This window comes from Macrotis lagotis, chromosome 1 (genome assembly GCF_037893015.1).
Source record: "Macrotis lagotis isolate mMagLag1 chromosome 1, bilby.v1.9.chrom.fasta, whole genome shotgun sequence".
Classification (NCBI taxonomy): domain Eukaryota; kingdom Metazoa; phylum Chordata; class Mammalia; order Peramelemorphia; family Peramelidae; genus Macrotis; species Macrotis lagotis.
Window position 1 is genome coordinate 768,528,704 of NC_133658.1, and position 27,449 is coordinate 768,556,152.

Genomic DNA, 27,449 nt, shown 5'->3' on the forward strand with positions numbered 1-27,449 from the left:
CAATAAGCTTCCCAGGCGACGAGTCAACGTTTTTGGTGAAGAACTTGAAAGACTTCTTAAAAAGAAATATTAAGGGCACTGGCATCCAGAAAAGCCATACAAAGGATCAGGGTTTAGATGTATACATATAGGGGATAAAGTGGACTCAGTGATTAAACAAGCATCCAAAGAGAGTGGTTTGGACATTGATGATGTTCGTGGAAACCTACCCCAGGATCTTAGTGTTTGGATGGACCCATTTGAGGTTTCATACCAAATTGGTGAAAAGGGACCAGTGAAGGTGCTTTATATGGATGATAATAGTGAAAATGGATGGGAGTTGGATAAGGAGATCAAAAACAGCTTTAATCCAGAGGCCCAGGTGTTTATGCCAATAAGTGACCCAGCTTCATCAGTGTCCAGCTCTCCATCTCCTCCCTTTGGTCACTCTGCTGCTGTAAGTCCTACTTTCATTCCCTGATCCACTCACCCTTTAACCTTTACCACCGTCACTTTTGCTGCCACCAAGTTTGGCTCGACCAAAATGAAAAATAGTGGCCGTAGCAATAAGGTTGCAGCACTTCTCCCACCAACCTTGGCTTGAAGCAGAAAGCCATTTCTTCCTCAATGCACTCACTCTATGGGATTGGCCTGGGCAGCCAGCAGCAGCCACAGCAGCAGCAGCTGCCGCAGCAACAATAGCCATCACAGCAGCAACAGCAACAGCAGAAGACCTCTGCTCTTTCTCCTAATGCAATTGAGTTTATTTTCCCTAATATACAGGGTCAAGGTAGTAACAATGGAATGTTCCCATGTGACAGCCCCTTTAACCTCAGTCCTCTCCAATACAGTAATGCCTTTGATATGTTTGCAGCCTATGGAGTCCTCAAGGAGAAGTCTTTTGTGGATGGCTTGAATTTTAGCTTAAATAACATTCAGTATTCCAACCAGCAATTCCAGCCAGTTACGGCTAGCTAAAAAAAAATGTTATTGTACAAGTTGAAATGCACGTTCACAAGGGGGCATTTTTTTCACCCCCTTGAGATATTTTTTCAAAGCTTGTAGTATGGAAACATTCAAGCTTGGTTACATAAACAACATGCATTGTTGTTCATTTGCCAACCAAGCACAAAGTTATTTTATACTGACTGTACATTTTAAAGTATACTCTCAATATGGCCTCTTACAGTATTTAAGATATAGTAAGGACATAGCTAATTTTTTTTATAAAAAATTGGCACTAATAAGTGGGTTTATTGATCTTTTTCTAATTGTATAATTTAATTTAGTACAAAGCTTGTAAAATATCAGAGTATATATATTGTTTCTACTACATGGGATTGCATTTATATCTTTTTACTACAGTGATCTGTGAGAGCTTCAGCAATTTCATGTTGTATTTTTTTAACTGAAATTGTAAAATATCCATCTTAAAGACATCAACTATTCTAAAAATTGTGTACAGAATATTACTTAGTGGTGGAATTAAAATGTATGAATATTTTCTTTTAAAAAACAAATTGTATTTTCTGTTAAAAGTTTAAAAATTTTTGCTATATATTATGGAAGAAAATGTAATCATAAATATTAATTTTGTACCTACATTGTGCAACACTTGAAGAAAACAGTATAAAAGTATTTTGAGTCAGAAAAAAAAAACTTAGGAAGACAACAGTGCCTGAACAATGAGTGGAATGAAGCTGAGAATTCTAAAAGGAATTCCTAAAAGGAATGCATTCTAGTCATGGAGTGTCATGTGCAAAGATACAGAGGCAGAATTGGAAAATTATTCAGACAAGAGCTTAATAAGCTAATATTACTGAAATAAAGTAGTGAAATACAGAAAGTAGAGTAAATGAAATAAAATTCCAAAGATATGTGAGAGATAGAGTCTTGTGAGGTTTAAATTACTGAAACTTCTATATATTGGAGCCCCAAAGTTCACAAGATTATTGGTGTTTCAATGAGTCAGAGATACAGAAGGGGAGAGAGAGAGAGAGAGAGAGAGAGAGAGAGAGAGAGAGAGAGAGAACTTGGAACGAAGAGTGAGAAATATGGGGACAACAAAAAATGTTTAAAAATTCATATTGATCATACTCATAGATATAGAGAGATAAACATAAACTATAATAATTTAGAGTGACTAAAAACTAATATTAATTACTATCAGTTTCATGAATTGTTTACCATTAAGTATATTTCAGATTAATATTCTGGAGTTCTACAGTAAAATCTATGCTTTTTCAGTTTACATAATTGTTTATACATTGTGATCTTCTGATGATATTTATATTATATCTTCTCACATTTTTAAATAGGAGAAATATAGTTTACATATTTTGATTTTTCCCCTTTGGTAGAAATCTTTCAATCATGATCAGATTAAAACAATATTTATATCACAAGTAAATTTAGGTCTGTATTTCAATACTCATGGGACCATATCATACGAAATTTGGAGCAAGCTTATGAAAAACTCAAATGGGAATACGTGCTTAATAGCATGTTAATGGAATTTTAATAGATACTATATATAGTTTCTCAATGAATCATCTGTTCTTTCTATTCACATTGACATGTTTTAAGTTCTCTATTCTTTGCATACTAATGCTAGTTCATGATACTAGTCTTATTGGGTTTTTATTCCTCTTCCTGCTTATAGTACCTATAGAATTAGGACCAGTATTATTACAAATACTGAATTAATGCCTCATTAGCTATTTGGCAATGCCTTTGTCATGTGCTACATAATAACATGATAATTTACTACAGGACTCAAAGAATATAGCACAGATAGAAAGTAAGATGCTGGGTAATTGGGAAATATAAATACTTTGCCTTCTTTAGTACCTCAAAATGTCAACAATCTTGAAATAGTTTCCAGAACTCAGAAATCCATCACATGTTCTTTCTATGTACCAAAGAAACATCAAGGTCAAGATGATATGATATGAAAATGTCACCTCACAAAAATCACTGTAGTTGATGCATGACTTAATTATCTGGGTCCCCAATGAATGAAAACTGTAACAATTCACAGGAGATATTTTGGAGGATCTAGACTGACAATGACTTAGCCGCATGTGATATGCCAAACACATGCTGATAAGATAAGAACATTTCAAAAAAATGACAAGTTTGCCCTGGTCTAGTGATCCCATATGTTTGAGAGGGAACTGGTAACAAAACAAGATAAAATGTTCATGAATGGACAACATTTTTATCTATTGAACATGCACCTACAAAAAAGGAAAAATAGATTCAGTGAGACTGTAACAGATGTTTTATCAGACAAATTCAGCATAAAAGACTGACTATTCAAGTACCTCCCTCAAGGAGGGAAGAAAAAAAACACCAAAAAAAAAAAAAGAATTAAAGGAAATACCCAACATCTATCACAGGATTTCAGTTCACGTGCAAAACAAAGTGATAGAATAATCATATCAGAATGGGGAATTGAGAAGACATGTATGAGAAAAATGTCCATTGCTTATTAGGACTGAAGTTAATGTGGCCAGGAATAGAATTATGCATACTCAGTTGGTCAAAGAAGACCGCAGCCAGTCTTGTAAATCTCATAGAATTACTAAAATTATGTATGCTCAATTTTAAATAAAATGTAAAAAGTATTATTTCAGTTGCTATTTCTCAGTCCTAAATAGTGGACTGCACGGAAGTCAATGGAAAGTGGTTAACCAAACCTAGATTAACTATTGACTTCCCTAGTTTCTGGCTCAGTAGGGTAGTTTTGAGGACTTTAGCCCTTGCAGAGAAAACATATTGAGCACCCTGGAACACCTGCACAGTCAGCAGGAATAAGGTGGACAACTCCAGCACTGTGAGCAAACCTCCAACACCTTAGACCCTAGCTAGAAAGAGTAGACCTATTGTTCTCCCCAGCCCATGTAGGTTGGGAGAGTGTCCCTGTGGACTAGGAATGAAAGTCTACTTTAAAAATTACAAATTAGGCTAAAAATGAATAACAAACCAAAAAAGTCTTGTTGTTAGAAATCTATTATAGCAGTAAGATAGATCAAAATCATCTCAGAAGAAGAAAATAGAGCTGAAATGGGTACATGAGAAGTCCCAGAGAGAATATGAATTGGTCTCAGGTCCAAAAATATCTCTTGGAATAACTCAAAAAAGATTTCAAAAGACAAGTAGAAAAATTGGGAAAAGAAATGAGAATTATGCAAAAGAGAGTGGACAACTTGATACAAAAAAATTGACTGAAGAAAACAACTTCACAGAAATAAGATTTAACCAAAATGGAAAATATCCACTTAGGGGAAAAAAACTCCTTTATAAATAGAATTCACCAAATGGAAAAAGAGGTAAAAAAGGTAACTAAAGAAAATTATTCCTTAAAAGATAAAATTGGCCAAATGGAAGCTAAGGACTCCATGAAACATTATGAATCAATTAAACAAGTAAAAAATGAAAAAATATAAGAAAATCTAAAATATTTTATTGGAAAATGGTTGCTCTGGAAAATAGATCCAGGAGAGAAAATTTAGTAATTATCAGGCTACTTGAAAAACTTGCTGGAACCTGGACATCTTTTTTCAAGAAATTATCAAAGAAATCTGTCTTGCTATCCTAGAACCACAGCATAAAAATAGTAATTGAGAGAATCCACCAATAACCTTTTGGAAGAGATGCTAAAATGAAAATTCAAAGATATATTTTTGTCAAATTCCAGAATCAAGATGTCAAGGAGAAAATACTACAGACAGTCATTAAAGAACCAATTGAAATACCAAGGAGACAATCAGAATTACACAGGATGTGGCAACCTCAATATTAAATGAAGATCTGATATATGATTCCAGGTAAAGGAGACTGGAATACAACCAAGACTCAGCAACCCTCCAAAATGGAGTATGTACTTTCAGGGGAAAAGATGAACATTCAATGAAATAAGGGGATTTCAAATATTCATGATTAAAAGACCAGGGCTGAACAAAAAATTTGATCTTCAAATATAAAACTCAAGAGTTACATAAAAGGACAAACAGAAAGGAAGAAAAATCTTATACAATAAGTTTAAGCTGTCTCCAGTTTTACATGGGAAGATGATACTTGAAATGCTTGAGAACTTTATAAGAGAAGAAATTTGGATGAAGAAATTTAGAAAGGCAGAAATATTAAAAGTATTCTTTTCAAGTCACAATCCAATAGAATTATGCTTAATAAAGGACAAAGGAAAAAATAGACTAAAAATGAATTGAAAAGTAAATAATCTAGTTTAAAGAATGAGAGGGTCATACAATAAATCATGAACAATCATTTTATTCAATAGAATGAAAATGAGCCAATATACCAAAACTTGTGAACTGCAGTAAAAACAGTTCTTAGGGGAAATTTTGTATCTCTAAATGTTTATAAAAAAATAGAGAAAGAGGAGACCAATGAACCAGACATGCAGCTAAAAAAACTAGAAAATGAACATATTAAAATATTCAATGAAATTCCAAATTAGAGGACTTCTGGGAAAGAACCAAGATGGTGGCATGAAGCCAAAATGTTCCTGGAACTTTTGCCTACCAAAGATAAATGAAGTCTCTGAATTGACATTCAAGCTGCAGATTCCAATCAAAACAAAAAGATTCAAAGAAGTTTTCAATGGTAAACAGCATGTAGGATCTTCAGTGAGAATCTGTCTCTTTAGGGGGGAAGGGGAAATAAAGCACAAGAGTCAGGACAGTGGGAAAATCAGTGGAAGATTAAGCACAGTGAAGTTCAGATCCAAACAGTTTAACAACAGCAGAAGTCAACAGCAGATAGATAGCAAGCTAGCAGGGAGAGTCCCAACCCCAAACAAAATCTGAACCATGGGAACACTGGAGCAAAAGACAGGAATGGATTGAGAACAAATCACTGCTAAGTCAGAACATGGACACCAAGAATGAAAAAAACCCCTGCAAAGGCAAGGCTTGGACTGCATTAAAAACATCTGGGCCAAATACAAACCAGGAATTAGACCCCAATCCCAACATAAAAAGCTTGGCTCAATAGTCCCTATTCCCCAGGAGCAGAGTTAAACAAAAAACAAAGCTGAACCCAAAATCTAAAAGAGCACTTACTACTGAAAACACTTTGAAGATGAAGATGATAACAATGCCATGTCAGAAGAAGAAATCAGTGAAAAAAATCACTCATGGGGGAAGTTTCAAAAGAGTCATCAGGCCAAGATGGCAGAGAGAAGCCAGGCACTGTTCTAAGGTCTCCTGACTTTCTCTCAGAATTAATATGAAATGAACCTCTTAACAAAAATTTGATCAACAAAACCCAGAGGGAAAAAAAGCTATAAGAACACTTACCAACAAAGTCCATCTCTGGGGGGCCTCAGTGAGCTGTGGACAAAGAACAGAGAGCCAATGGGGTGGGGGGGGCAGGGCAAGACTCAGGACTAACCTAAGATCAGCCCTGGAGGTTTTGGCTGTGGGAGCAGTGGTCTGGGAGCCTCAGAGGGGCTGGAGGGCGAGGTCCAACATAGAGAGTTGCAGAGTGTGTTTGGACATCGATCCACTCACCTTGGGGCCCTGACCTCCATATTTTCAGTGAAGCCCTCTTCCCAGAAAAAAACACAGTCAAAGCCCTTCCAGCCCACCACCTACCCGCCCCCCCCCACCAGGCACAGGTGTGGTCAGCAGAGCTCCCTCAGCTGAATAGGGAGATTGATTACCTTGCCCCAGTGTCCAGCCCATATTGTTCAAGGATAATTCAGAATATCACTAAAAATAAATTAGTTAATTCTGATGGCATTAAATTAAAAACGTTTTGCACAAACAAAATCACTGTAACCAAGATCAAAAGAAATGTAGTAAATTGGGAAATGATTTTTACAACTAACATTTCTGACAAAGGACTCATTTCTAAAATTTATAGAGAAATGAGTCAAATTAATAAAAAGCAAGCCATTCCCCAATTGACCAATGATCAAAGGATATGCAGAGGTAATTTACAGATGAGGAAATCAAAGTGATTCATAGTCATATGAAATATTGCTCTTAATCTTTACTGATTAGAGACATTTAAATTAAATCATTTCTGAGGTACCATGTCACACCTCTTAGATTAGCAAATATGATCAGAAAGGACAATGATCAATATTGGAAGGAATGTGGGAAATCTGGGACACAATACATTGTTGATGTAGGCATGAACTCATCCAACAATTCTGGAGAATGATTTGGAATTACACCCAAAGGACAATAAAAAATGTGCATACCCTTTGATCCAACAATACCACTATTGGGTCTATACCATAAAGAGATCATGGAAAAAGGGTAAAAGCATCACTTGTACAAAAATATTCATAGCAGCTGTTTGTGGTGGCAAAGATTTGGAAATTGAGTGAATGTCCATCAATTAGGGAATGGCTGAACACATTGTAGTATATGTACATTATGGACCACTATTATTCTATTAGAAACCAGGAGGGATGGGAATTCAGAGAAACCAGGAAGGATTTATATTAACTGATGCTGAGCAAGATGACCAGAACTAGAAGAACATTTTATATCATAACAGCAACATGGGGTTGATGATTAATCTTTATAGTCTTGTTCATTTCACCAGTGCAACAATCAGGGACAATTTGTGGGTATGTGTAATGCAGAATACTATCTTTATCTAGAGAAAGAATTGTGGAGTTTGGACAAAGACCAAAGTATTTCCTCTAATTAAAAAAATATCTTATTATGTAATTTTGCTATCCCATATTTAAATTTTTTCCTTAATGATATGATTTCTCTCTCAACACATTCAATTTGGATCAATATTTAGCACAGAAACAAATGTAAGGAGTATCAAACTGCCTTGTGAGGGGGTGGAGGAGAGAATCAAGATTAAGGGAAAAATTGTAAAATTCAAAAATAAATAAATAAACTTTTAACTCAAATCAAAAAGCTCATAGAATAACTTAAAAAAGAATTTAATAACCAAAAAGTGAGGAAGAATAAAAATGTGATAAAGTAATGAGTCATGCAGGAAAATTATGAAAAATTGACCAAAGCATTCAATACCTTTAAAAAGAAAACACAATTTAAAAAATTTAAGAAGTAAACAGAAAAGATAATTAAAGAAGATAAAACCCTAAAAATTGGAATTGAAATACAGAAACCAAACAATCTATGATATTATAAGATTTCATAATACAAAATGAAAAGGTTGAAATAAAGGAAGAAAATATAAAGTAACATTTAGGAAAAACAAATGAACTGGAAAATAGATTCAGAAGAGATAATGTACAAATCACTGGACTACTAGAAAGCTTAGGGCAACAAAAGAACCACAAATCCATCATGCAGGAAATTATCAGGACAAACTTTCCAACTTTGCTAAAGCAAAAAGACTATATAACCAATATAACATAGAACCCCTCCAAAGAGAAACCCCAGGATAAAAACCCTAAGTGTTTTATAGCCAAATTCCAGAAGTTTCAAATAAAGGAAAAATATTGCAAGCAGTAAAAAAGGAAATTTAAGTACAAAGTAAACACAATCAAACTCACACAGGACCTATCAGCCTCAGCAATGAAGCTGAAGATCACATGAAATACCATATATCTGAGGGCAAAAGACCTGAAACTACAACCAAGAATTTAGTACCCTGCAAAACTCAGCACATCCTGTCATGGAAAAAAAAATGGATGTTCAACAAAAGAGAGGACTTCCAGGATTTCCTGACATGAAAACCAGAATTGAAGAGGGAATTTAATCCTCAAATACATGTCTCAAGAGATGCATAAAAATGTAAATGAAAAGGGAAATGATAAAACAAAACAAAACAAATATTAGTCAAGATCATCAAATTATATACAAATCCAAAAGAGAAGATTATAACACTTCTAACTCTTGAGAAGTTCACTTCTCTTAGGATAATTAAAAGGTTGAATATAATTGAAGAGATTGGGTATAGTTGGGTCTTGTCTCTCCTTTGAAGAGACTCAAGGTGGCATCACTATGTTTGAGACAAAAAAAGTCCTGTTGAAAATCAGGGGTGTTAACTCTAAATTTAAGCTTCTCAGTATCCTTTGAACCACTTTAAATCTGCTGTGCTGACAAAGCCTAGCACTTTCTCTGATGAGGACATCATAAACTAGGCAGTCCTGAGTCAGTATTTCTAGCACCTTTCAATCATTTGTAAAGTTTTCAAGTGAGACCTTCTGGAACCTCACAGTACTTAGAGCCCTATGAGATTCTTACAGTTAATTAAATCAAGATTGAACTTAATCTTTACTTTATTTAACAAGGGGATAAGTATCTTGGGTGGTGGAGGCCTGTAAAGTGTGGGAGAAAATACACTTGGGGGTGTGTGGCCTTGGGCAAGCCAATTAACTCCATTTGCCTTGCAAAAACCTATAAAAAAAGAAAATACACTTGGGGGGAGGGGACAAATAGTTCATGAAATGATTTGGCTTTGGATGATACTTTGGCTCATGAATGGCATATATGTCATTGGAAGGTACATGAAAAGGGGATAAGGTAAAATATAATTTGATGTAATTCAAGAGTCATGAAATTCATGAAAAGTGTACTTCTAAGGAGAAGGAGCAAGGGGGGAGGTTACTAAGTGACTGAGACAATGCTGTTTATCAAACAATCAGGCAATCAAGTAAACAATCTGTGATGGTACTTTGACCAATTCTACAGAGAATGGGGGGGGCAGTGGGAGTAAGAGAAAGATAAGGGAAGAAGGGACGGATAAAAGGGAAGGCAAAGGTATAAGTGGAAATAAACTGAAAATTAAATTTTAAAAGAAAGTTAAAGAGGAAAGGGAGTAAAACCTTGTTGAGGAGGAATAAGAGGAATGGAAAGAGAAAAATATAAATGGAGAAATGACATGAAGGGAAATGCAGAATTAGTAATCTTAAATGTAAATGTAAATGGGATGAATATGAATTGTCCCATAAAATAGAAGCAGATAGTAGAATGGATTAAAAACCAGAATTCTACAATATGTTGTTTATAAGAAACACATATGAAGCAGGGAGATACACACAGGATAAATATAAAAGGATGGAGTAAAAATATATTATGCTTCAGCTGAAGTAAAAAAACAGGGGTAGCAATCCTGATCGCTGATAAAGTAAAAACAAATATAGATCTAAGTAAAAGGGATAAGGAAGGAAACTACATATTTTTTCTCTTTTAAAAATTTTATTTATTATTATGAACCAAATTAAATAAAAAATTTCAGTATACAAATAAAAAGATATATTATGAAGTAGTAAATTTGTTATGTAGTTTACTTTTAAAAATGTATATTAAATTCATAATGGCAGTAACAAAATTATCCCATTCATTTACTTTCAAACTTGGTTTTTAACATTGCATTTTTATGTTGATATTCATTCCTTTATTTCTTCATTCATATTTTTTCCAATTTCTCCCCCCCCATGTGGTCCTACCATTTCTTGTTTCTTCTTGACAACCACCACCACCATATGTAATGGCTTTGAAACCCTCCATAATCCCTAATCATGCATGATTCATAGAATCTCAGCACTTTAGTGTTGGAAGGGAACTTGACCATCTAATCCAAACCACTCTTGGGAAAAAAAAAAAAAAAACCTTCCATAGTCAGTCAACAAAGTATTTATAAAGAAGCTGTGCACATGGTAGGTTCAAGGGATCCAGAAAAGCCTTATAAACAAGTGGTTATCTAGCTCATACATGATGACTTTTAATTAGAGGACTCTGATATCAGATCACATTCTGACCCTTTGTACCTTACACCAGAGATATTCTGGCTTAGGTTTTAACTGACTAGATGATAGTTAAAAATTATAAGCACTTATATTTCAGAAATTGGCAAAATGCTCCAAATAATATTTCACTTATTGTTTCACTGATTATTCAAGACTTAATAAAATGATAAAAAGTTAATTATACAGTTTAAACTTTTAAGTGCTTCTCCTTGCCTCCTCCAAATCTATATCAAAACTTGTTTTTAACAATCACATCCCTACTTTGCTTCTTGTTTTTTTCTTTGCTTTGGGGAGAAAAGAACATATCTGTATAATAATTTTTTCTACATGATAATTCTTCAGAAACTTGAAGGCAGCTATTATTCCCCCCCACACACCTGTCTTCTCTTTTGTAGGTTTAAACCGCTACTGTTCCTTCAATCATCCCCCACTTAGATCCACTAATCATCTTATTACATTTCACTGCTTACAAAAAAGTTGAGTCTTGATGAGTTATAGGAACTAACATCACTGTGGATTGGGTAATAAGGTTATATTACCTGTAGACAGCCCTGAGTGACATTTGGAAATATGCAAATAATGAAGCATACTGAAGCAATGAGTCCAATGTGATCTATGATAAATACAATACACTGTTGTTTATCTGGTTCCACCTCATTCTCTTCTTTCAGCCCCTTCCATCATAGTAGATTGTTTATCCCTATGAGATAATACATACATTAGGCAATCTGTTGTCCATGAAGACTTCTTTACAGTCTTCCTTAACATTCAAGTCATATTAGGTTCTCAAAAACTAAGCCAGCAGGGTAACAGTTTTGGCAGTTTCTATCAAGTTACACACTGAGTGTATGAGGACTAACCTAGGAAAGATTAGAGATGATCAATACCAAAAGCTGGTTATTAGATGCTAATTTTTATTTTTTTCCTCTAGCAATTCATGAAGATATTCAAGGTATTAGAGGTGGGTTGGAGGGAGAGAGTAAAGGTTACTATGTAGGCCAGCAGAGGGATCCCCCATTTGCCCAGTGAATTTGTGGAACCTTTGATGGAAGTAGGGTGGTTCTATGATATTGAACTTTCAAAGACAGAGAAAAAGATAAAGAAAGATGCAGAAATCAAACTTCTTATCTAAGTAACAGAAAGTCCTCCTTTGTATGCGCCTTAGAGGAGTAAGAAAGGGAAGGCTTAGGTAAGAAGAGCACATTCTATGGTAAATATTCAAATCCATTTCTGGGAATTCCCAGTGATCATAGTGTGATGCAATGATGGTTGGCTGCTTCACACCTCAGCCTTGCTGTTTCCTGGGTGGGCCTTTGGAGAGGCTTTTAAAGTTCTTTCCCAGGCTTGTTGGATCATGTCAGTGGCCAAACAAGGTTTGACAAGACCAGAATTAACTTTAGGACCAACACCATCCAGGGGACAATGAGACTTAGCACATAGATTGAAGGAAGATACCATCTGAGCAAAGAAGGGCTGAGGAACCTCAGGTTATCATATTAGCTAGCCGAGTTTGGACTGGATAAATCAAAATTCTCTCCAGCTGACAATGTTGTTGGCAGATGGCAAGAAAGTGATTCCCAAAAGGACAAATATAAAAATCCCAAGGCTATGTAAGAATCACTGAGTCAGGGGGTGGTTGTGTTAAAAGGATCAGTCTTATTGGTTTTTATCTGATTAATCACTTTGCTGTTAAGCTACCATATCACATAATGGCAGATGTGTACCACAAGTGTATAGATGATATGGAGGAAGGCAAAGACCAAGGGCACAAGTCTGAGTTGTTTTCTAGAAAGCATCCAGTGCTAAAGCCACTTTGGGAAATGGCTATATTTGGTACCCTGGTTTAATTGTAAAATGGCAGCAAGGATCCCAGGTAGGTAAACCAGGCAAGAAGACTGTGAGCCAACCCTAGGAAGATATGATTTGGAATAGAAATGACCAAGGCAAAGGACTGGTCCTACTTTTTTATAAACATAGAGATAGATAACATCTCTTATCACACATAGACAAAATAGAATATACATACAGCAGAGAGGTATAGTGGGAACTTCCACATTGGAAGGAACTGCAAGGGGTAGTTTTCAATCTTGCTGCCATGAGAGATCCTTGATCCATCATAATAAGAACAAGGGTACAGCCAATGTCCATCACCCTCTGCTTAGAATCCTTGTCATCTCCACAGACAAATACATGACTGCTCATATCCAGGGTGTGCAATTGGAGATCCCAGGTAGAGAATGTGTTAAATGCTTTCACAATTTTGACTCCTGGCACTAGTTGAGCAAGATACTTTGCATTGTACTCAGGATATTGATTAAGTTTAAGGTTATTGCTGACATCTGCCAAGGTTATTGCTGACATCTGCCGTTCTTTTATCCTTGGATTTCCTCAGCTATCTCTGTCAGAAAAGTATAATGTTCTCTGTGGATTGACATGATTATAAGATCAGGCCTATGGGCAGCTTCTGCATATCACATGACTTCAATTCCTTGGGGTACAGACCAGATATCTCTGGGTTTTGGCTTCCAAAGACAATAGAGTAGCCACACTGGAATATATTATTGTCTAGTGATCTTTCAGTCTTCCATTCCAAACACAGTCACCATCTCTTGCTTGAAAGAAGATTTCATCTTCATGGCAAGAGAAATCTCATTTAAAGAGGTTTTCTCCATAACTCACTGTGAGGAGGCAGACATCTAACTTGGTTAATTTGGTACATTGTTGCAAGAGCTGCTGCAACTGCTGCCTCTGCTGCTGCTGCCTCTGCTGCTAGTCAGGGCTACCCTGGGAAGAGGGAGGGTCAGGGATGTTTCCAAACTACATCTTAAAAGGAACCATTGGTAATGAAGTTATATCATTAATAAACATGAATGCTCAGTGGCATAATATCCAAATTCCTATAGGAAAAGCAGAGTGAATTATAAAGAGACATAGACAGCAAAAAGTTTAATAATAGGGACCTCAACCTACTTCTCTCAGGACTAGATAAATCTAACCACAAAGTAAACAAGGAGGAAGTTAAGAAGGTGAATGAAATTTTAGAAAACTTAGATATAATAGATCTCTGGAGAAAACTGAATGGGGATAGAAAAGAAGATAAACTTTTCTCAGATGTACATGACATCTATACCAAAAATGATCATATACAAGGGCATAAAATCTTATAATGAGATGTAGAAAGGGAGAAATAAATGCACATGTATCAGACCATGATGTAATAAAAATTACATGTAATAAAATGACATGGATAGAAAAAACAAAATATAATTGGAAACTAAATAGCTTTATTCTAAATAATGGGCAGATCAAATAGTAAGTAATAGAAATATTCAATAATTATATGCAAAAAAATGATACTAATTAGATATCATACCAATATTTATAGGATGCAACTACTGCCCATGATAGCTCTGATGTGGGACTGCATTGAATATTGAGAGGTTGAAAAGAGAAGACCCATGAATGTCTAGATGTCAAGGAAGCACCAACACCAAGGTCATGAAACAATCTCTCTTAACTATATTCTTGAATACTCAGACTTTTATAATAAAACTTATCTCAGACATGACAGGTCAGATGAATCCAGCTGCATAGCTTCCCTGGTTAAATTTATGATATTTATCCTTTGAAGTCTGTTAACCCCCTTTTCAGAAAGCTTTCCAAACACCTCTGGTGCCACAGATGTCTTAGGTCAGGGTTCACTGGTGAGCCAACAAATCCATCTGATGAGCAGGAATGTATGCATATCTTGGATTACAAAGTTTCACCAAAAATAGGTGTAAATCACTCCTAGGGACTGGCCCTCAACAAGCAGCCGAGGCAGTTTTTAGGGGAAACTAAATTGCTAAATGCCTATATGAATAAAATAGAGAAAGAGGAGATCAATGAATTGTATATGCAACTAAAAAGTCTAGAAAAAAGAACAAATTAAAGATGTCCAATTTAATACTAAATTAGAAATTCTGAAAATCAAGGGGGAGATTAATAAAATTGAAGGCAAGAAAACTATCTCACAAATAAAATTAAAAGTTGGTTTTATGAAAAGTCCAATAAAATAAACTTTTGTTAAATATGATTAAAACAAAGAGAAAATAACCACATTACCAACTTCAAAAATATAAAGCAACTAACCACCAATGAGGAGGAAATTGCAGAGATATTGTGGAGCTACTTTGCCAAACTGTCTGCCAATAAATTGGATAACCTGAGGAAAATGGATGAATATTTACAAAAATATAAATTGCCCAGATTAACAGAAAAGGAAATAAACTACTTAAATAACCCTATTTCAGAAAAAGAAATTGAAGAAAGCATCAATAAACTCCCTAAGAAAAAGTCTCCCGGTCTGCATGGATTTCCAAGTGAATTCTACAAAAATTTAAGGGAGAGTTAATTCCTATTTTACATAAACTATTTAAAAAATAGAAGAAGAAGGAGTTATGCTATATCCCTTTTATGACAACAACATGGTGGGGAAATTTAAACCAGGAAAAGCACAAAACCATTAGAGATCAATCTCCCTAATGAATATTGATGTAAAAATATTAAATAAAATTTTAGCAATCAGACCCTAACAAGTTATTACTAAGATAATACACCATGATCATGTAAGATTTATAACAGGTAGGAAGGGATAGTTCATTATTAGAAAAACACTCAAAATAATTGAACATATCAGTAACAAAGCCAACAGAAAATATATAATCTCAATAGATGCTGAAAAAGACTTTGGAAAAATACAGCCTCCTTCCTATTAAAACTGATATAAAGTTCAGGAATCAATGGAGTTCTCCTTAAAATAATAAATTGTATCTATTTAAAACCATCAACAAATATTATATGTAATTGGGATAAACTTGGAGTATTTCTAGTAAAATTGGGGCAAAACAAGAATGGTCATTATCATCATTACTATTCAATATACCATTAGAAATGCTAATAGTATCAAAAAAGAGAAGAAGAAAAAATTGAAGGAAGCAAATTTGACAATGAAGATGTATGTAAAACTTTTACTCTTTGCAGATGATATGATGGTATACCTAGAGAACCTGAGAAAATCATCTAAAACATTGAAACAATTAATAAATTCAGCAAAGTCCAGGATATAAAATCAATCAACATAAATCATCAGCATTTCTATATATATATATATAAAACAAAGTCCAAGAGCAAGAGATAGAAAGAGAAATTCCATTTAAAGTAACTGTAGACAAAATTAAATACTTGGGAAACTACCTACTAAGACAAACCCAGAAACTGTATGAACACCATTATATTATAAAGAACTTCTCATCCAAATGAAGTCATATTTAAATTACTGGAAAAATGCTCATGGTTAATTTGATCTAATAAAATAAAAATGACATTTTCACCCAAATTAAATTACTTATTCAGTACCATACCAATCAAACTACCAAATATCTATTTCACAAAGCTAAAAATAATAGTAATAAAATTCATCTGGAGCCAAAAAAAGGTCAAGAATAACAAGGGAGAGGGGCAGAGCCAAGATGGCAATAGAAGAGTCTCTCTTAGGCTCTCTCTCTCTCAAAATTTATAAAATAAGAACTCTAATTAAATTTTTGACAGACAGAACCCACAGAGAGATCCAGTAAGGCAGTTCTCCAGCCTAAGGTAAACTGGAAAATAGCAGAAAGGCTCCGCTCCATGGGGTTAGAGGTGCGGTCTGCCAGAATGAATGAACTTCAGCTTCCTGGAGGCAGCTCCAGGGCACTAGGAGCTGAGGCAGTGTGGACACTTTCCAGACCTACACCCCGGGGGAGCACTGGGCAGCTTGGAAGATCAACTGGGTGGTCTCTGCCAGAGCGAACCAGTGAAGCCAGTCATCAGGGAACTCAGCAAGTAGCTTGGCTGTGGCAGTCCAAATCCAGGGACTGGAATCAGGCAGAGTCCGTAAGCAGGAGTCTCCAGACAATGGAACCCTGAGTGCTGATCATACCAAGGGTAGGGGAGTGGAGAGAGACTTCCGAGGTCTGTCCTCTGTACCAGGAACAGGACTGCAGGGCTCTGACCACATTCAGATCCTGATCACAGTCTAGGCCTCCCACAGAACAGCAGGGGACCCCCCCAACCTTAGCCCCATGGCAGAGGGGTGCACTTGTGATCATTCACAGACCAGGAGCGAAGACAGAGCCTTACACACTAAGATCCTTGTGTGTGGGGGTGTCCCAATAATACCCAAAAGCTCAGGAAGAACAAAAAAAAACCAGACACAGGAGGGAAAATGAGTAAACAGAGGGAAAAGAAGAACACCATTGAGAAATACATTATCTATTATTCCAAGAAGGATCAAAATACTCAATCTGAAGATGAGAAAGTACAAGCTTCTTCATCTAAAGACTCCAAGAAAAACAAAAATTTGGCTCAGACTATGACAGAGCTCAAAAAAGATTTTGAAAAGCAAGTGAGGGAGATAGAAGCAAAATTGGGAAAAGAAATGAGAGAGAATTGCAAGAAAAACATGAAAAAGGAGTCAGCAATTTAGTCAGGGAGATCCAAAAATGCTGAAGAAAATAGCATTTTAAAAACCAGGTTGGGTCAAATGAATAAAACAATTCAAAAAGTTATTGCGGAGAAGAATGCTTTAAAAAGTAGAACTGGCCAGATGGAAAAAGAAATAAAGCTCTCTGAGGAAAACAAATCCTTCAGATCTAGAATGGAGCTGAAGGAAGCTGCTGACTTTATGAGAAATCAAGACACAATACTTCAAAACCAAAAGAATCAAAAATTAGAAGAAAATGTGAAACATCTCTTTGAAAAACCAACTGATCAGGAAAACAGATTAAGGAAAGATAATTTTAAAATTATGTGGATAAATGGAAGTCATGATCAGGAAAAGAGCCCTGACATCATTTTAAAAGAATTCCTACAGGAAAATTGCCCAGATATCCTAGAACCAGAGGGCAAACTAGAATCTGAGAGAATTTATTTATCTCCCCCAGAAAGAGATCCAAAAACACTAACCCCCCAGGAATATTATAGCCAAGTTCCAGAACTCCCAAGTCAAAGAGAAAATATTACAAGCAGCAAGAAGGACACAATTCCAATATTGTGGTACTACAGTCAGGATCACACAGGACTTAGCAGTCTCATAGGGCTTGGAATATAATATTCTGGAAGTCAAAAGACCTCAGAATGCAACCGAGAATCAACTACCGAGTAAAAATGAATGTCCTCTTCCAGGGAAAAAAGATGGACTTTCAATGAACCAGGGGGATTTCAAATGTTCCTGCTGAAATAGCCAGAGCTGAATAGAAAGTTTGATCTTCAAATATAGGACTCAGGTGAAGCATAGAGAGTGGAGGAGAAGGGTAAAATATGAGGGACTTAATGATGATAAACTACATGTATTCCTTTATAGAAAAATGATACTGATAAATACTCATGAGAAACTTCTCATTTAATAGAGCAGGTAGAAGGAGCTTTTATAGATGAAGCATAGGAGAGAGCTGAATTTGCAGATATAATATATTTTAAAATAGATTCAATGGTGAAAAAGGAAATGTAATGGGAGTAAGAGAAAGGAATGGTGGAATAGGATGATATTTCATATAGTAAAATTTTTTTGTTACAATAAGCTATTGCAATGATATGGAAGGTGGAAAGGCAACTGAGAATGAGGGAACATACACTTGCATCACAGGTACATAGGAGAAGAAACAGCATGGGGTATAGACATCTAGAGTAAGAAGGAGAGAGGGGGACAGGAGGAAGGGGGGAATGTGAATCATGGAGGAGAGGGTGGACCATGGGGGAGAGTGGTCAGATATAACACATTTTCTTTTTTACTTCTTGCAAGGGTCTGGGATTGGATGGCCTGTTGGAGACCATGGAGCTGTGTGGTTGCTGTGCCTAAGGGGTGGTATGTGGGCTCAGGACCTCTTGGCCCCAGGGCCTGTGATCTGTCTGCTGTGTCACTAAGCTATCCTACAGCACATTTAAGAAGAGGGACAGAGTGAAAGGAGGGAGATGGTGGTGAGAAGTATGAATGGAGGAAGTTGCGGTCAGCATTGGCAATGGTGAAAAAATATGGAACTAGCTTTTGTGATGGACTTATCATAAAGAAAGTGATCCACCCACAACAGAGCTGACAGTGTTGAAACACAGACTGAAGCATATTTATTATTATTATTATTATTACTTTTATTACTATTATTATTATTAGGGGGATTGTGGGATAGGGGCTTTGAGTGGCTTCCCCAGAGCCACACAGTTGGATGATTGTTGGGTTTCTGGGACCAGATTTGGACCCAGGTGCTCCTGGCTCCAGGGCTGGTGCTCTGTCCACTACTCCACTTGGCTGCCCCTACTACTATTATTATTATCATCATCATCATCATTTTATTCTATTTTTGGTTTTTGTGTTTTACAAGGCAATGGGGTTGGGGTGGCTTGCCAAGGGTCACAAAGGTGGGTGATTGTTGGGTGTCTGGGACCGGATTTGGGCTCAGGTGCTACTGCCTCCAGAGCTGGTGCTCCATCCACTGTGCTACCTGACTGCCCCTATTATTATTTTTTTAATTTTAATTTTAATTTTTTTCTCTTTACTTTATTGCTCATGAGGGTCTATATTTTGGGGGGATGGGAATTATGTTTACTTTTAAATAAGAATATTTTAGTAATGAATAAAAAACATCATTTGTACTAAAATAAAAATAAATAAATACATAAAATTTTTAAAAAGTATAACAAGGGAACTTGTAAAAAGTGTGAATGAAGGTGGTCTAACTCTACCAGAGCTAAATCTATACTATAAAGTGGCAGGCATCATCATCAGACCAGTACTGTTTGGTACTGGTTAAGAAATAACATAATGAATCAGTGGATTAGGATAGGTGCAAAAGAAACCTCAGTAAATGAGTACAGTAATATACTGTTTGACAAACCTCAAGACATTAGCTTTTGGCATAAGAACTCACTATTTGACAAAAATTGTTCAGAAAACTGGAAAATGGTTTGGCAAAAACTAGGTAAAGACCCATATCTCACACCCTATACTAAAATAAGGTGACAATATAAAGAATTTAGACATAATGGGCAGCACCATTGATAAATTAATATATCAAGAAATACTCTATCAGATCTATGGAAAGGAGATAAATTTATGACCAAATAAGAAACAGAGTTTATTATAAACTGCAAAAAGTATTGGTTTTGACTGCATTAAAAATTTTTTGCATTAATAAAATCAATGCTGCCAAAATTAGAAGGAAAGCAGGAAACTGGGAAACTATCTTCACGTTTTGATAAAGGTCTCATTTATAAAATATATATGAAATTGCATCAAATTTATAAGATTATATGTCATTCCCCAATTGATAAATGGTCAAATAATATGAATGGACAGTTTTCAAATGAAGAAATTAAAGTGATATATTATCATATGAAAAAATAATCCAAATCATCATTAATTGGAGAAATGCAAATTAAAACAACTTTGAGGTATCACCTCATATCTATCAGATTGGTTAAGATGAGATAAAAGGAAAATGATCAGTGTTGGAGAGAGGTAGTGGCAGGATTGGGACATTAATGCATTGTTGGTGGAGTTGTGAAATGTTCCAAACATTGTGGAGACTAATATGGAGCTATGCCCAAAGAGCAATTAAAACATTCATTCTCTTTGACTTAGTATTTCCAATTCTAAGTCTCTATCCAGTAGAAATTATAAAAAAATTAGAAACATATCCCGAAATATTTATGGCAGCTATATTTATAGCAGCAACAAATTGGAAATTGAGGGAATGCCCATCAATTGGGGAATGACTAAAAAATTCTGGTACATGAATACCATAGAAGAATATTATTCTATAAGGAACCACAAAGGGTCAGAATCTAATGAAGCATAGAATGAATTACAGGATCTGATACTGAGCAAAGGGAGGAGAACCAAGAAAACAATGTGCACATTAATGACAACATCGTGAGATGATCAACCATGATGGAAGCAACTCCTCTCTGTAGTTCAGAGAGTGAGGTCAACAGTATTTGACTGGCTTTGGACAATGTTATCCCAGTCCAGAGGAAGAAAAACCAAACCAAACCAAGCCAAACTAAAAAAAAAACAAAAAAAACAAAAAACTTTCAGAATCTGATGAACACTTTATAAAAAATGCATATTTTATTTATCTCTTTCCTTCAAGACTAATTCCTCATACTGAAAATAACTAATCTGTAAGGATCTTTATCACAAATATATGTGTACAGTGTTAGCCTGACTGTTCGCCACTGAGTGGAGGGAGGTGGATAGTGAGGAAGGAAGGAAGGAAGGAAATTTTGTAACTTAAAAATATACATGTTCAATGGATGAATATTGAAAAACTTTCATAACATGTGTTTGTAAAAATAAAATATCAATTAGAAAAAATTCAAATTAGAAATTCTTAAAAAGAAAAGAGAGATTAATAAATTCTAAATGAGGAAAACTATTGAAATAAATAAAACTACAAACTGGTTTTATAAAATCAATATAATAGATAAAATTTTGAGTAATTTGATTTATTCCTTTGTAAAAAAAAACATTGTCAATATCAAAAGAGAGAAGGATGAATTCATCACCAATAAAGAGCAAATTTAAATAATAATTTGAAGCTATTTTACTAAACTGCATGACAATAAATCTGACAAAGTGAAATGGATGACTATTTAAAAATAATAAAAATCGCCAACATTAATAGAAGAAAATAATAATATACTTAAATAACCACATTTTAGAGAAAAAAAAAACCTGAACAAGCAATGAATAAATTCTCTAAGAAAAACAATCTCTAGGGTTAAATGTATTTACAAGAGAATTCTAAAAGTATTTAAAGAACAATGAATTCCAATTCTAAACAAACTTTTCAAAAACTCAAAATATTCAAAAAAAGTAGTCTTGCCAACCTCCTTTGATGATACAAATATGATGCTGATACTTAAAATAAGAAGAGTTATACTGGGAAAGAAAATTACTGAAAAATTTTCCTAATGAGTATTGATGCAAAATTTTTAAAATAAAATTTTAGCAAAGAAATTATTGAAACTTATCACTTGGATCATAGATCATGATCAGTAGAGGTTTATAGAAGCAAGGCAGGGTGGGTTCAATATTTGAAAAAACTCAGATTAATTGACCATACCATTTTCAAACAACAGAAATGATATGATTGTCTCAATAGATGTTGAAAAACACCCAATCTTATCAAAAACACTATAGCATATAGGTTAATAAATGAAGTTTTTCTTAAAATTATTAGCAGTAGCTGTCTAAAACCATAAGTAAGCAATATATGTAATGGGGATATGCTATACTAATAAGATCAAACTGCTTATTATCACCTCTGTTATTCAACATTGTTCTACAAATGTTAGCTTTAGGAATTAAGGAAAAGAAATGGAAGGAATTGGAACAGACAACGGGGAAGCAAAATTTGCACTTTTTGTACAAGATATGATGGTATATTTAGAGATGAGAAAATCAACTAAAAACTACTTGAAACAATTAACAACTTTACAAAGTAGCAGGGAAATAAAAAAATAACTCATCAGCATTTGTATTTATTAACAACAAAGCAAGTAGCAAGAGATAGAAAGAGTAATTCTATTTAAGGTAACTGTAGACAACATAAAATACTTGGGAGTCTATCTGTCATGACAAACTGAAATTCTATATAAATATAATTCCAAAACATTTTTCAAACAAATTAATTAAAATATAAACAACTGGAAAAATATCAATTGTTCATGAGAAGGCTGAGTTAATATATTACCATTGACTATCCTAATTTAATTTATTTATTTGGAGCTGTACTAATCAAATTGCCAAAAAGTTATTTTGAAGAGTTATAAAAATAGTAACAAAATTGATCTGAGGGAACAAAAGGTCAAGAATGGAATTCATTTTTTGTTTATATTTTTCTCTTTTTTTAGCTCTTTTCTTGCAAGGCTAATAAATAAAAATAATGATTTCGAGCAGTTTGTCATATGTTTATAGATAACTTTGTAACTATGTAACTTTTTCCTAATCTGTGCAATCTATATTTTTGTAAATATTTATTCACTTCACTTAGATTGTCAAATTTGTTCTGAACTATTTCTTTAATTTCTTCATTTCTGGAGATTCGCTTTTTTCATTTTTGATGCTATAATTTGATTTTCTTCTTTTAATCATGTTAAATGAAAAGTTATATATTTTGTTGACTTTTCCATAAAAACCAACTCATGTTTTTATTTATCAGTTCAATAGTTTTCTTGCTTTGGATTTTATTAAATTCATCTTCAATTTTCAGAATTTCCAATTTGGTGTTTAATTAGGATTTTTTATTTGTTATTTCTCTGCCTGTTTTAGTTACATGCTCAATTCGTTGTTCTCTTTATTTTATTCATGTATGCAATTTAAAGACAAATATTCTCCTTAGTAACTGCTTTGGTTATATACTATGAATTTTGATATGTTGTCTCATTATTTTCATTGTCATGGATGAAATCATTAAATATTTCTGTGATTTTTTGTTTGATCTACTCATTGTTTAAAACTACATTATTTAGTTTCCCATTTGTTTTCGGTCTATCTCTCCATGGTCTTTTATTGAATGTGATTTTTATTGTATCATTGCTTAAAAAGAATGCGTTTAATATTCTTCCTTTCTGAATTTAATTATGAGATTTGTATGTCCTAATGCATGATCAGTTTTTGTGTAGGTGCAATGTGCCACATAAAAGAAGTATATTCCTTTACTATTTCTGTTCATTTTTCTCCAGAGGTCTATCATATCTAAATTTTCTAACATTCCAGTCACTTCCTTAACTTCCATCTTGTGTATTTCATGGTTAGAGTTATATAATTCTGAGAGGGGGATGTTGAAGACCCCCACCAGTAGTGTTTTCCTTTTGGTGTCTTCCTGTGACTCATATAGCTTCTCTTCTAAGAATGTTTTTGTTTTGTTTTTGCAAGGCAATGGGGTTAAGTGACTTGTCCAAAGTAATACAGCTAGGTAATTTTTAAGTGTCTGAGGTCACATTTGAACTCAGGTCCTCTTTGACTCCAGGGTTGTGCTGTATCCACTGCACCACCTAGCTACCCCTCTCCTAAGAAACTGAATGGAATATTGCTCTGTGCATACATTTAATATTGAAATTATTTCATTGCTTATGACACCTTTTAGAAAGATATAGTTTCCTTTCTTTTCTCTTTTAAAGAGATGTATTTTTACAACTGCTTTGTCTGAGATTATTGCTTCCCTTGTTTTTTCACTTCATCTGAAGCATAAAATATTCTGTTCTAACCCTTTACCTTTACTCTGTGTGGATCCCTCTGCTTCAAATGTGTTTCCTACAGGCAGCACATTGTGGGATTCTGGTTTTTAATCCACTTTGCTATCTGCTTCCATTTTATTTTTTTTAATTTTTTAATTTTTTATTTTTTGCAAGGCAATGGGGTTAAGTGGCTTGCCCAAGGCCACACAGCTAGGTAATTATTAAGTGTCTGAGACTAGATTTGAACCCAGGTACTCCTGACTCCAAGGCCGTTGCTTTATAGAACTACGCCACCTAGCCACCTCTTCTGCTTCCATTTTAGTGGAGAGTACAGCCAATTCACATTCACAGCAATAATTCCTAATTCTTTATTGTCCTTCATGATATCTCCCTTCCTTTTTTTATTTTTCCCCATTCTTTCACCTTATCCCTCCTCCCCAGTGTTTTACTTCTGAATACCACCTCCCTCAATGTGTCTCCCTTCTTCTACTCATCATCCTCTTTTTTCTTTCCTTTTTCTTCTCTCCTTCTTCCTTCTCTCCCTTCTATCAGTCCCTCCTTCCCTCTGCCCATGTCCCAACCTAACATGTGAAAAAAAAAGACGAATTTTTAAACCCACCTGAGTGAGTATGTTAATCCTTCTTTGAGGCAAATCTGATTCCTCTCAGCTGGGGATGTAACCAGTTTAATCTTATTGGATAACAGCCCCCCCCCCCCATTTAGCTTTTCATGTATCTCTTAAATCTAGTGTTTGGAAATCAAATTTCCTGTTCAGGTCTTGTCTTTTCATAAGGAAAGATTGAAAGTCACTTATTTTATTAAATGACCATAATGCCCTTGAAATAGAAGTCTTAGTTTTGCTGGATAGTGGATTCAAGGTTGTAATACAAGTTCCTTTGCTTTCTGGAATAACATATTCCAGGTCCTTTGATACCTTAATATTGATGGACCCCTGTGAATCCTTGACTGTGTCTCCTTGATATTTGAATTGCTTCTTTCTGGTTACTAGCTGGATTTTTTCCTTAATCTGATAATTGTGGAAATTAGCCATAATATTCTTTGTTGTTTTTGTTTTGGCATCCCTTTCAGGAGGGGATCAATGGATCCTTCAATGACTATTTTTGCTCTCTGGTTTCATATATCAGTGTAGTTTTTAACTGAAGAATGGAATACAGGTTCTTTTTTTAAATCTAAGTTTTCAAGTAGTCCTATGATAATTTATCTCTCCTGGATCCATTTTCCAGGTCTATTTATTTTTACCAATCATGTATTTTGCATATTCTTCTATTTGTTTATTTTTTGATTTTGTTTAATAGGTTCTTGGTGTCTCATGAAATCATTAGATTCCACTGACCCTTATCTATTTTTCAGAGAGAAATTTTCTCAATTTAGCTTTTGCGTCTCCATTTATATTTGATCAATTCTATTTTTAAAGAAGTTGTTATCTGTTTCTATTTGCCCAATTGTGTTTTAAGGTATTTATTTTCTTTTGCATTTGTTCAATTGTATTTTTAAAAGATTTTTATTCTGTCATTTTTTGTTTTAAGAAGTTAATTTTCTCTTCCATTTCTTTTCCCAATTTTTCCATTTGAGTTTTCAAACCCTTTCTGATCTCTTCTAAGAAGTCTTTCTGAGTTGGAGACTAATTCACATTCTCTTTTGAAGTTTTGCATATAGTGTTTCTTCTATGTACCTTTTCTGACCTAGTATCCTTATCTCCAAGATAACATTCAATAGATCTTGCTTAGTGTTGGTTTTGTCATTTTGAAATGTTTTTCTTCTGGGGTTTTATGTTGGGGTAGGGTCTGGTTTTCAGACCTTTGGTATTAAGTATCCTAGAGGCTTTGCTTATAGTTAAGCATCCCAGAAGCCTTGGTTATAACCAAACAGTAAAGGACACTAGAAACTTTCTCTGGATTGGAGTTTGGAGTTTCATTGGCCCATTCCCTAGGCCTAGGGCTCAATCTGGACTATCTTCATTCAATCCAGTCACTGGACTGGGCTGTTGGGGTTGAAAAAATCAGAGACTCTCTCTGGTTAGTCAGTGTTGGGAAGTTTAGTTGCCCATAGCTGGGCCTTGGGGAAAGGTTTGAACATCTGGGGCTATTTCTGTGTTTGCATGGAAGAACCAGGTCCTCCCAAAAGAAAGCTTGGGGGCTTGCTGTTCATACTGTCTAGATCAGATGACCTGGCTGAATGGGTGTCCTGGGAAGCTGAGCTGGTGCTTTCCCAGTCTGCCCATCATACACATTGCAAAGCCTTTGAATCTCACTGCTACAGTTCTCAGGTTAGTCCCCTGACTCACCCTGCCATTTGTGCATTGGGTCTCTGCTCTTGTCCCAGGACACACACATATACTCCTGCTGTGGCAGACCATGCTGAAAGATGTTACCCTCTGTTCTTTTGTGGGTACTGTCAATCCGACATCTATTAAGAGGCTTGATTCATGTTGGTTCTTAGGTAAAGTCAGAAGAGCTTAAAACAGTGTGTGACTTTTCTCCATGATCTTGGTAGGAATTCCAGGGAGTTAATTTTTAAAAAATGTGATGGAAGGTGACTTAATCATATTTCATCTGAAGTTATATTGTAAAGAAACACTCAATGGAAATTTGTAGTATTGACTAAGGAATAGAATGTTAGAACAGTGAAAAAGATTAGGTGCAAAAGAAACAACATTAAATAAGTATAGTAATCTACTTTTTTGATAAACCTAAAGACTCAAGATTCTGAGATTAGAATTTTCTGGGAGAACTGGAAAATAATATGGCAGAAACTAGACATAGAAACCAAGACAAGATTGAAATGGGTATATTATTTAGACATGAAGGGTTATAAGAGAAGCCAATTAGGAAAACAAGGCATGGTTTATTTATTAGATCTCTGGAAAGATGAAGAATTTATATTCAAACAAGAAATAGAGAACATTATAAATTGCAGAATAAATAATTACAACTATATTATATTACAAAGGTTTTTATACAAACAAAACTTATGCAACAAGATTAGAAGGAAAGCAAACAGCTGGGAAACAGTTTTTACAGAATGTTTCTGATAAAGGCCTTATTTTTAAACTATATTGAAAACTGAATTAAATTTATAAGAAAAGAAGTCTCTCCCCAACTGATAGGTGTTGAAAGGATATGAATAGACAATTTTTAGATGAAGAAATTAAGACTTTCTATAGTCATATGAAAGAATAATGATGATAACAATGCCTTGTCAGAAGAAAAAAAATCAGTGAAAAATTACTCACAGGGGATGTCTAAAAAGAGTTTATGAATTGTACTCAAATCCAAAAGTCCAAAGAATAACTTAAAAAATTTAAAAACTAAAGAAGAGAGGAAGAATAAAAATGGAAAAATGAAATGAGAGGCAAGCAGGAAAATTATGAAAAATTGACCAAAGAAATCAACTCTGTCAAAAGTAAAAATAAGCAACTGGAAAAAGAAACAAAAAAAAGCTATTTGAATAAAATAAAACTCTAAAAATTAGAAATGAA

At 34.6% G+C, this 27,449-nt stretch overlaps 2 pseudogenes; one reads left to right on the forward strand and one right to left on the reverse strand.

The window, feature by feature from the left end:
• Positions 1 to 367: 367 nt before the first annotated feature.
• LOC141488169 (protein Tob1-like) lies at positions 368 to 957 on the forward strand (annotated as a pseudogene).
• An 11,017-nt stretch (positions 958 to 11,974) lies between these two features.
• Positions 11,975 to 13,368, reverse strand: LOC141506823 (metalloreductase STEAP4 pseudogene; annotated as a pseudogene).
• Positions 13,369 to 27,449: the final 14,081 nt, after the last annotated feature.